Source organism: Castanea sativa, chromosome 11 (genome assembly GCF_040712315.1).
Source record: "Castanea sativa cultivar Marrone di Chiusa Pesio chromosome 11, ASM4071231v1".
Lineage (NCBI taxonomy): Eukaryota > Viridiplantae > Streptophyta > Magnoliopsida > Fagales > Fagaceae > Castanea > Castanea sativa.
The window spans coordinates 50900999-50913626 of record NC_134023.1 but is presented as its reverse complement, the minus strand read 5'-3'; positions in this window follow the sequence as shown (position 1 = coordinate 50913626).

The following is a 12628-nucleotide window of genomic DNA, read 5'->3' as shown; positions in this document are numbered from 1 at the left end:
TGGGCTTGTGGGTTTAGGTTTACCCAAATGAATCCCACTTAAAAAAAAAAAAAAAAAAATTCAAGCAAAATGGTAGGATCGGTAGGATCGGTAGAATCCCATACGATCCTACGATCCTATACGATTCTACACGATCCTACCTGCGATCCTAACATTTTTGCGATCCTGCTACGATTTAAAACTTTTTGGTGAGGTGGGATCGTAAAATCGTGCGATTCTACGATCTGGATCGCGATTTTGACAACCATGGCTATACTCATGACATAAATTAAAGGTGACAACGGATCTGGTTTTGGGACATACAACACAAACCATCTAATTTTTTACATGTTAACTCGTATTAAATTAAAGAAAATTCATCTCAATATAAACAAATCCCATTTATATTTGAAAAACTTAAACCCACCCATTTATCTAACCATAAGTAGAGATGAATGGGTGATATTAAGTCAGGTGGAAAATCATTCCTAAGGCGTGGTATAGATTTGCGACTTAAGAGATTGACGACCACAGCGTGGCCTAAAGTCCTCTCGCAAAACCAATTGCACCAGCCGATGAACACCTCTAAGGTCAAATCAACCTAAAATTGAACATTTAAAATACTGTTTATCTAAATTTTAGCATTTGTGACTTTTAAATAAAATTAAACAATATTTTGAAAGAGAAAGAAAAACAAACTTACTTTTATCATAAAAGTCTAATTTCTTATGTATATAAAATTAATAATAGTTATTTAAATACATAATCTCGTTGGATTCAATTATCTAACACGTAAAGCCAAATTTTGGCAAGTTTAAAAATCTAAACCACAACCTACCTTAACCTATTAAAAAAAAAATCTCAAATCTTTACTATTGGAGTCGAATTGGGTTTGATATGTCCCCAAACATCTAAATTTGTAAGGTTGTGATGCCTCGGAACTTAATAAATGTCTAGAAATTTGCTAACAATCAAAACCATCTTGTTTAGATGGAGTCAAAAAGATGTGGGCCTCAGTTGTGACGAGGTCCAAATTCTTGTTTCTCCAAATTATGAATATTTGGGCTTAAATTCGTTTAGACAACATGGTTGGTACTTGGGTCAGCCTTCCTTTAAAGCAATCCAGTTACAAGACAGGTTTTTAATTTGAAAGATTTAATTTTGGCCCAATATTTTGAGAATTTTCTTGAGAGAGCCAGGTGTTTGGTTCTTATTAGTTTGGAAGATTTGGGCCCAACTGCGTGTAGTTCTCTCACGAACTGGACTTCGTAAATCGGGTTTGCTAATGGAGAGCAATATGTTAAGAACTGTGTCAGGGTAGGAAATTTAGAGTAGGTCACTTCAAGGGGCCCCGGGCCTCCATAGCAGAAACGTAAAGGGGAAAAAGGGAAAAGCAGAGGAGAAGAGCAGAGAGAGAGAATGTGTTTAGTCACAGTATTATTCATCAATGTTCAATACAATTCAGTTATTCCTCTTATATCAATCAGACCTTAACTACCTTCACTAACCCCCTGGTTAATATCTATCTAACTAACTAACTGTTTCCCACTAACAGGGCAGTAACTAACAATACAGTAATTGTTATATCACAATATTAATCTACAGCCCACATACAAGTACCATATTCAGATGCCTAACACAATATGGCTAGACATACCAAACTTGAGGTCTAGATCCCATTAGCTTTAGGTTTTCGTGTATCTATTCCACCTTATTATTCTTGTTCAAGTGCCATGTGAACCAATTTGGTATATATCCCTACTTTGATCATGAAGCATCGATTCTAGTTTGTTACTTCTTATATATTTATATACTCTATATATACGACAATACAATTATACAAATCACAAATTCTCGACAAATTAATAAGAGTTGACTATATATATATAATTTTCTTCAATTTTGTTACTCTAATTAATTGACATGTCGTTTTTTATTACTTTTAAATTTGTTTTCCTCTACATTTTTTTTTTTGGGTTTCCTCAGCTTGAATAAGATTACTCTTTTTAACAGCTACATTAGTCATTTTTCTCTGAACATGTCTATACTCTCTTAAGTGGCCTTTTCTCATATTTTTATCAATAAGATTTATCTCTATATGTAAGTGAATTTTCTCATTTTAAATCCTATTTTTTCGTGTATTTTCACTTATTATTTTTAATATTCTCATTTTAAATACAAACATAAAGAAATAATGGAAAGGAGATAGGTTTTAACATAAATTCACGCTACAAACTTGATTTCAATTACTTGAGACAACTTTACACAATGAAGCTAAATATAGATGCTTTGTATTTCTCTTCTTCATGAAATAAAGTAACTGTACTTTTCATAAAAAAAAAACCAAAGCATAACAAATATTTTATTTTGACTAGAATTACAAGAACTATTTTTACATTGAGGGGTCGTTTGTTTGTTTTTTTTTGCGGTAAACTACGTTTTTAGTTTCTAACCTTTTAGTGCATTTGTTAATTTAATCTCTATTGTTACCTTTAAGATGAAAATTGATGACGTGGCATAGAATTTTTTTTTTTTTTTTTTTTAGTTTATGGCCACATCAATGGAAATTAATTTTTTATTTTGGCTATTTGCCACATCAACAATTTTCATCCAAGAAATAACGGTATTGACTAAATTGAGACGATAGTAAAATGTTAGAAACTAAATTGACATAATTGAAATAATATGGACTAAATTAAAATATTATGGAAAGAATATGGATTAAATATGAGTTTACCCCTTTTTTTAAGTAGTTCTATATTTATGTTAACTCATTAAACCAAAGCATATTTAAATATCTGTTCCTAGAAATAAGTAAATTTCTCTAATTAAAGACTTCTTTATTTCCATAAACAAATCTCTTTATACATCCCCCTTTCCCTATATATATATATATGTGTGTGTGTGTGTGTGTGTGTATTTCTCAAGAAAAAGATACTCAGTGTTGTTGAATCGTCCCATATCGGTAAGGTGTGATATTGAGAATGAGTTTATCACTTGCTTCGCGACACTAATTGCTACATGCAGTTTTGGTGTTGGCGTGTGAGTGTATTCCCTTGTCTTATCCCCTTTCCCCTATATATGTGTGTGTATGTGTGTGTGTATTTCTCAAAAAAAAAAAAAAAATCTTTTTATTTATTTATTTATTTTTCACTTAAAAGTTAGAGATATATAGACACCTATTTTTATTTATTTATTTCTGTCTTATATTTATTATTATTTTTTTGAGAAACAAACACACACACAAGGGGAAGGGAAAGGGGTTCTAACACAAAGGGTTCTGTCTTGTATTTAGAAGAACATGAAATTGCAAATTTTGTAGTTAGGAATTATATATTTATTATTGTATTGTCAATTGCCATCAATTAATGAAAAATAAACATCTTTTTATTGTTTATTACTTGTATATGTTTAGGCATGTTACATTGGTGTTTATTATATAGATTATATAAAATTGATTATATTTTATATATTTTGTTAAGTTTTTAGACCCTTTAAAACAGTAAGTTGTTTAACCTAGTTATTTAGCCAAGTGATTACTTAAATAAATTATGTAAATCTAGGTTATAACAAAACAAGCAGTGTAAACACAAAATTTCTCAATTGAAGAAAATCAAACAAATTGAAAAATGTGTTCTACAAATATATTTTTGTATTAATCAAGTAATGAGTACAATCTCTATTTTGACTCTTTTACAAAAAGTGCTCCTCTGATTCTATCTTCTTTATGGTCTTGACTCAAACGCGAAATTTTCTTCAATTTGGTTGAAAGATGGATCAAATAGTCTTCACGATGAATCTCTGGCTTTGACCTTGTTAGAGATTTGTTGTCCTTCAAGTTCTTTAAACCCTTCGAATGTTCTTCAAGTTTTTCAAATGTTCTTCAAAGATTCTTGAGACAGAATTTCTCCAGAGTTTAGGCCTCTTGAAAACTTGGTTTTTCAAAATGAGAGGGGATGTCCTCTATTTATAGTGATTTTAGAGGATAAGCTCTGCTTTGAATTGATATGCTTGAAAATATGTAGTAGACTTTTGATTGACTCAAATTCTTCTTAGAGATAATTATCTCTATTTATCTAATATCATATATTGATAAAGATAATAATCAGCAAAGATAAATAATTATCTCTATTTAATTTATTTTAATAAAGATAATTATCTATCAATTTTGAATAGAAAATTTATCTTTATTTTATTTATCTATTTTAATAAAGATAATTATCCATATATGTGAATAGGAAATTAATCTTTATCTTGTGGGCCAAATGACACGTGGCAAATTTCAATATGTCAACGTAATATCAATTTGGGTGACACATGTCATCATTTGATTTAATTAATTTAATCGCATTAATTCAGAATTTGCATTAAAGTTTGATGTGGAATTTTATAATTGGTTTAAAATTTTGCCTCCTACAAGCAGAAATAGTAAAGCAGCGAAAAAGAAAAAACACAAAAATCTGTTGACCCATGAAAATCAAACCGGTAAAAAACTTGGGGAGGATTTAACCTAGTTATCCTCAAGGTAAAATTGAATCCACTATGAAAGAGTTGAAGTTTACACAATAGCGACTTAGACCACAAACATCCTATTGCTACCTCGAGTAGGAAACTTGCCACCATAACCACGTGACAACTCCAAGTTCACGGTCTACTTCTTTCTTGAATTCCCAACAAGCACAAACAATCCCGCTTGTATATCTTTAAGCTTTTGAATTTGCAACTGAATTGATCACCAAGCTCTTGACATTAATCTAGATCTTGATAACCCTAAGTGTATGTGAAGGCAAATACCTCTAGATCTCATAAGAGATTTACACACACAGCATAAAGAGCAACCTTAGAGGGCTTTTGGGTACAAAACCCTAGATCTACAAAAGAGGCACAAGATGCACTCTAATCTCTCTAAAAAACTCTGAAAACCCTATCTAGGGTTAGCTTGTAATGTCCTTTAAATACTGAAAAAAAAGGCTCGCGATTTAGGTTTCAAATGATCAAGTTATGGCCTTTTTACGTTTGCTGATTTTTGCTGATATGCGACTTTCGATCGATCAAATCTAATTTTCGATCGATCGATCGAGCCTTGCAGATATTGAATAGTAATTTTCTACAATTACTCGATTCCAAATTTAATTTAAACCAAACTTTGAGCAAGTTTTAACCTAGACTAAATGTTTTGATCATGGTTAACACATTACATATTGAAGTTCTAATACATTAGTCCCTAAGGTCTTAAAACCTAACATATTTCATAAATTTTAAAAATTTTAATTATTATACTCTGGTTTTGATATCTAAATTATTTAATGTTGGAGAAATTACCAATAAAAATGATATTTTGATTACAATAAAATATAAATATAAACAAACAATGTCAAACTGAGGCACGCAAATCTCACTCTCTTCAAGGAGATTCAAGCCCTTTGCGGTTGGCAAAGCCTAGGAAAAGATGCAGCATAAATTCACTTTTGACTTGTCCCCTCCAGGATACAACAACCCAATAGTTTGTTGTGTAGCTTAGACCAACTCTACATAAGTGGTTGAGTTCAAAGCTCCACCAAAAGAAGCACCTTTCTTTGGCCCGAAATCTCTCAGGTATTTAGGAGTATTATTGAATTCACTCTCTCACACAATACTCTTTACTTTGACCTATTTCTCTTCGTTCACTCTTGATATCAAATTAGTCCGTAACATAGCTATATATATAGTCTTCCAATCCTTCTCATAACCTACATGTTATTTATTAGTTTAGATAACTCCTTTTAATTTATTTAATATTACTTACATACAAATTAACTCTTTCTTTAACAAATTCCACTATAATTCATCTCTTTATTAATCTTTAGTTAATTTAAGTGTTAACGTAATTTAATTTAAAATGCACTAACATTCCCCTATTCATTAAAACAAAAAATTAGGAAAATGAGAGATTACCGGGCTAAGGATTATTATGCATCATGAAGGTGTGCTTTGCATTGAACCTTCACTTAGTGAAACAACAATCTCTATTCCAAAGTCAGTAGTGGTCTCCGACTTGAACTATGACTTCTTAAGGGAAATAAAGTATTACTACTCACACATAACGATCCAGGTGTTGACATGAGCTTTATTGGCTAGCATGCTACGGCCCTGTGCTGATCCTAGTTTTCATGAGTGTTTTTGAGAATAAGCCTAATTCTCATAGGAAGCGGCCCCACTCCCATGCTCATATAGATGAAATCTGTCTAAGGTGCTCCTGTAACATTGACACCTCACTCATAAGAGCTACAAATTGTTCATTAAGAGTTTTAAAAAACTCAACCTCTTACACGTTACGAGATAAATGCATTTACACCATAGGGATGGATTTTTTTTTTCAATTAAAATTAATAATGCATTTTCTTACGATCATCATATGATTCGTTTTTCCCATTGGCTTAGTTCTCAAGACCTCTAGTCCTCGAGTTGGGTATCCTTATATATGGTTCATGATTGTATGAGCTTCAATCCCATCTCCCTCAATGTATTCCAGGCCCTTTCTCTTGTTAAGGCTTTAGTTAATGGATTTGAAAGATTATCACAAGATTTAACATATTCTATATTAATGATACCATTACTCAAATAAAATCTTATAGTATTGTGTTTTCTTCTTATGGTTCTGGATTTACTGTTATAAAAATGGCTACGTACTCTACCAATTGTAGCAGTGCTATCACAATGAATTAAAATAGGTGTTATTGGTTTTTCCCAAAGAGGAATTTCATGCAAAAAATCTCTCAACTAGCTTGCTTCCTCACTTGCTGAAGCTAAAGCTATAAAGCTCATCCTCCATAGTAGAGTTAGCAATAATGGTTTGTTTTTTAGATTTCCAACATATTGCACCACCACCCAAAGTAAATATGTAACAAGAAATCACTTGACAAAGTATTCCAGTTGGCATCACTAAAACCTTCAACTATAGCAGGATATTTTTTATAGAACAAACCATGTAATTTGGTACCAGATAGATATTTTTTGACTCGCTCAATGGCTTGCCAATGATCTCTACTAGGTGTGCTAGTAAATCTGCTAAGTACTCCTACTGCATAGGCAATGTCAGGTCTAGTACAATTAGTCGCATATCGCAAACAACTGATTATGCTAGCATATTCCTTTTGATTAACAATATCATTGTCATTATTAATAGAAAACAAATGAACACTAGAATCAAAAAAGGAGTAACAACATGTTTGCAATCATGATAGTTATATTTTTTCAAAAGTTTCTTAATATAATGAGACTGCTCAAGATAAATTCTGTCACATATTTTTGTAATTTTCATGCCCAAAATAAAATTAGTCTTACCAAGATCTTTCATATCAAAATGGCTTCTAAGCATATTTTTTGTTTCATTTATAACATGCAAATTAGAACCAAATATCAGTAAGTCATCCACATAGAGACTAATAATGACGTGAGTTTTCCCAAGTTTTATAATAGATGCACTTGTCACATTCATTTGACTTATAGTCATTTCCAATCATGCAGGAATCAAATTTTTCATGCCACTATTTAGGAACTTGCTTTAAGCCATATAAAGATTTAGTTAGCTTACATACCTTACTTTCTTGACCAGACTCTACAAAGCCTTCAGGTTGGTCCATATAAATTTCCTCATCTAGGTCCCCATTAAAAAAAAAGCTGTTTTTACATCCATTTGTTGAATTTTCAAATCATATATAGCTGCAACAACAATTAGCAATCTAATGGATGTAATTCTAGTAACAGGAGAAAAGTGTCAAAAAATCAACATCAGCTTTTTGCTTAAAACCTTTTGCAACAAGTCTAGCTTTAAATTTGTCTATTGTGCCATCAGTTTTAAGCTTTTTCCTAAGGACCCATTTACAACCTATTGTTTTACAACCAGGTGGTAAATCTACTAACTTCCATGTTTTATTAGAAATTAGTGAATCCATTTCATCATTCACAACCTCTTTCCAAAATACACAATCAGGTGATAACAAAACTTCTTTCAAAGTAAGAGGATTTTCATTAACATTAAAAACATAATAGTCAGGGCCAAAATCTTTTTCAACTTTAGCTTTATTACTTCTTCTAAGTTCAATTTCAAGATTTGTGAATGAGGAGTAGAAGAACTGCTAGGCTGAGATAACACATTTTCTCCAACTTCTTTGCCCTCATTATTTTTAGATTTAAAAGGAATTTTTCCTCATGAAAGATAGCATCACCTGATTCCAAAATCACATTATTTTCAATATTAAAAAATCTATAGGCTGTACTGTTTATTACATATCCAAGAAAAGCACAGGTGGTAGCTCTAACACCCAATTTAGGTATTTTGGGATCAGTTAACCTTACAAAGGCTAAGCAACCCTAAACTTTAAAATATCTCAAATTTGACTTAGGCCCCTTCCACAACTCAAAAGGTGTGGGTTTAGTTTTTGTATGTGGCACTCTATTCAAAACATGACAGGCTGTTAAAATTGCTTCCCCCCATAGAGTTAGAGGAGCACTTGACTCAATAAGCATGGCATTTGTTAAATTAATCAAAGTTTTATTTTTTCTTTCAACCACACCATTAGATGCAGATGAGTATGGAGGAGTAGTTTCATGGATTATTCCCAAGGCTGAACAAATGAGTTGAACTCAATAGATTCATACTCCCGACCTTTATCATTTCTAAATCTTTTTATTTTTCTACCGAATCGGTTCTTAACTTCTATAAGAAATTCTTTATTGATGATTTAAAGGTGATGAAATACCGTTTCCTCCACGAGTTAATTTTCCTTCAAATTCTCAAAGATCTGTGTGAATTAGTTCTAACAATTCGGTATTTCTTTCAACATTTTTATGAGGCCGTTTAGTAATTTTAGCTTGACTGCATGCTTCACATTTTTCAAAGTCTTTTGTTAGTCTTGGGATTAATCCTATGTTGCTCATAATTCCCACATATCTACTCTTTATATGACATAAGCGAGCATGCCAAAAATTCACAGAAGACAGCATATAAACAGAACTAGTAGATGATATATTATTTTTAATATTTAGTTTGAACATTACATCACAAGCATACCCTTTGCCCAAAAATAATCCTTTCTTAGAGATTACATATTGATTAGATTCCATTGTTTGCTTGAAGCTAGCCTTATTCAGCAAATAGCTTGACATTAGATTTTTCCTCATGGACGGAGTGTATAACATGTCTTTCAAAGTGAGCACACATCCAGAGGTAAATTTCAGCTCAACCTCACCACTCCCAAGTACCTTGGTTTTACTAGAGTCACCAAGCATAATTGTTTTTTCTTCTTCAAAAGGTGTGTATATTTTGAACTAATTTTTATCATAGCAGACATGCCTATTGGCACCTGAGTCTGCCCACCACCCTTCAACATTTTGGATCATGTAAATGTTTGTAATCATAGCCACTAAAGGCTATTCGGTAACATTAGCTCGTGGGACAGACCCATGTTTTCGAAATTTACAAAATTGAGCAATATGCCCACTTTTGCCACAGAAAAAACATGCACTAACTTGTTGGTTATTTGAAGGGGGTCCTTGGTTCTTACTCTTTTGACTAGGGTTACCCCTATTGTGAGGTCTACCATAATTTTTCATATTTTTCTTTCTTGGCCTCAATTGTGCATTTTTAGGAAAATGATCTTTGGGCTGGTTATTGCTTGCAGAAATTAAATTTACCTTGGTGGTAGAATGTCCATTACCCTCTTGTGTTATAAGTGCATCTTGTCCTCTAGCTTCTTCCTCTACGCGGATGTGAGTGATCAAGGATTCTAGGGATGTCTCCTTTTGCTTATGGCGCATTGATTTTTGGAACTCTTTCGATGATGGTGGTAGCTTGTCAATAATACCAGCCACAATAAGGTTGTCTTTAATCTTTATGCCTTTGGATCTAAATTTTTCCATGACAATTTGAAAGTCTTGAACCTATTCCACAACAGATTTGATATCTACCATTTGATAGTGAAAGAAACGACTAGCTACATATATCTTTGCACCAGCCTCTTCGGTGTCATATTTACTTTATAAAACCTTCCTAATTTTCTTTGCAGAAGTGTGTGTAGTATTATAATAATCATAGAATCCGTAAGACAATTAAAAAGATAATGAAGACGTTTATACTCATCTTGTTCATACTTATCTGTTTTTTCTTGATGATCATAAAGTTCATCTTTGGTCATATCGTTTGTAGAGACCTTGTTTGGATTCTTCTCAATGAGGACGTAGGCTACCTTAAAAAGGCTTAGATAGAAAAAGGGCCTTAGCTTTCCATCTTTTGAAATGGGCTCCCTTAAAACGGAAGGGTTTGTTGAGATCTCCGACATTGTCATTTGACTTCTCAATTGTTGGCTCCATTTTTGAATCTCCTTAAAATTGTTGGAGAAATTACCAATAAAATGATATTTTGATTACAATAAAAATATAAATATAAACTAACAATGTTGGACTGAGGCACGGAAATCTCGCTCTCTTTAAGGAGATTCAAGCCCTCTGTAGTTGGAAAAGCCTAGAAACTGATGTAGCAGAAATTCACTTTTGACTTGTCTCCTCCAGGATACAACAGCCCAATAGTTCATTGTGTAGCTCAGACCAACTTTGCATAAGTGGTTGAGCTCAAAGCTCCACCAAAAGAAGCACCTTTCTTTGGCCCGAAATCTCTCAAGTATTTAAGATTATTATTGAATTTACTTTCTCGCACAATACTCTTTACTTTAACTATTTCTCTTCATTCACTCTTGATATCAAAATAGTCCGTAGCATAGCCATATATATAGTCTTCCAATCCTTCTCATAACCTACATGTTATTTATTAGTTTAGATAACTCCTCTTAATTTATTTAATTTAACTTACATACAAGTTAACTGTTTCTTTCACAAATTCCACTATAACTCTTCTCTTTATTCATCTTCAGTTAATTTAATTGTAAACGTAATTTAATTTAAAATGCACTAACATTTAACAAACAAATATGATCTAAGATGTTTTCAAAAAATGAATTGTGCACAATATGATTTAAAAGATAATTCATAGTTTGTAAACTAACTAGATGAAGAAGAAATTATTTTGAGTTAAGTAAAGACAAACTTAACGAAAATATTTTTATTTTACATGAAAAAATAATATTTATTAAATCATATTGCATACTTTATATATAAATAATATATATGACTTGGCCCCTAAGAAGTTTTTTATTTCTAGTGATTAGGGAAAAAAAAAAAAAAAGAACTTGGCTATTAAAAGATGGTCCCTACTACTGTTGCTGGTTCACTTCAAAATGATCGTATGTGCAAAGAGCTAAGCATTGACATTCCAATATTTATGGAAAATGATTTTATGGAGCCAATCCGGAGGCCCGAGTGTTGCATCTACCGGGCTCCAAAGAGACTTCGCAAGATAATAAAGAAGCCTACACTCCAAAGCTAATCTCAATAGGTCCTTTTCACCACCATGGAAAACAACCAAGGGATGAGGAAAATGAAAAAGATTTGAGGGATATGGAAAAGCTGAAATTGGGATACTTAAAGGAATTCTGTAATCCGACTGTGAAATGCCAAAAGGAAATAGCAAGGATCATTGAAGAAAATGAACAAAGATTCGCAATTGTTAGTAAGAGAACTTTGATATTAGCAGAGAAGATTTTGTGAAGAGGTAATTACAGTAAACCCACCAGTAGTTTGACCTGAAATCACTTGCCTAGCTATCTGTGGTTTGAAAAGTATTACTTTACTCACTTGAGGTGAACTCTGTTTGTTTTTCGTAACCCACTTCTGTTAAATTAAGGGGTAAATATTTATTTTTGCTATTATTTTATGTCTCTCTTCCCCAAAACAAAAAAACAAGAAAAAGGACAAGAGAAAATAAGATCAAAGAGTGCGTAAAAAATTGAGGAGGAACAATATCATATGGTTCATCCCAAATTCTTATCAAAATACAAAACTTCTCAGATTACATTCATTCCAGTACATCTTCCACCCCAAATTCCAAACCAAAACACAAACATCTCCAACAGAAAATATGGTTTTGAATTAAAAGCACTCACTTAGATCCTGCAATTTTGACATAAAAATCTCTTGCATTAGGTTCATGAACAGAGTTGTTGCAGATTCATAAGATCTGCACTCCATGTTGAACAATTTTTACCAATGCGAGCATAACAAAAGCAGGAACAGTCATTCAAGCAAGCTGTTTTGCACTCTTCAATGCTCCTGCTTTCCAAGCTTACTGGATTCATTGGTAGTTGTGCATTAGACAACATAACAAACTCATCTGGGTCACCCATAGTAATTAGAAACCCCAATTTTCAAACTCAAACTAGAATCCACAATTCAACCACCAAATCAACCAACTAAAACTAGACCCACTTGCTACCTTGGCCCTTGTTTACAGTTGATATGTGATCGGTAGGGCCTCCACGCCACCGTTTGGAGCTCCACGCGCCGCTTATGTCCCTCCTAGGTGGTAGATTGAAGAGTGAGTTTGAGAGTTTGGAAAGATCGGGTAGAGAAGTGGAGAGATGGAGGTGGATGGGGTTTGCTATGAAGGAGCTTGGAAGCTTCAATTCTTTTAGATTCTGAAAGATCGAAGAGAAAGGGAGGTGTTTAGGTTGAGATCGGGTTAAGATAAAGATTCTAGTGAAAGGGAGGTTCAAGCTTG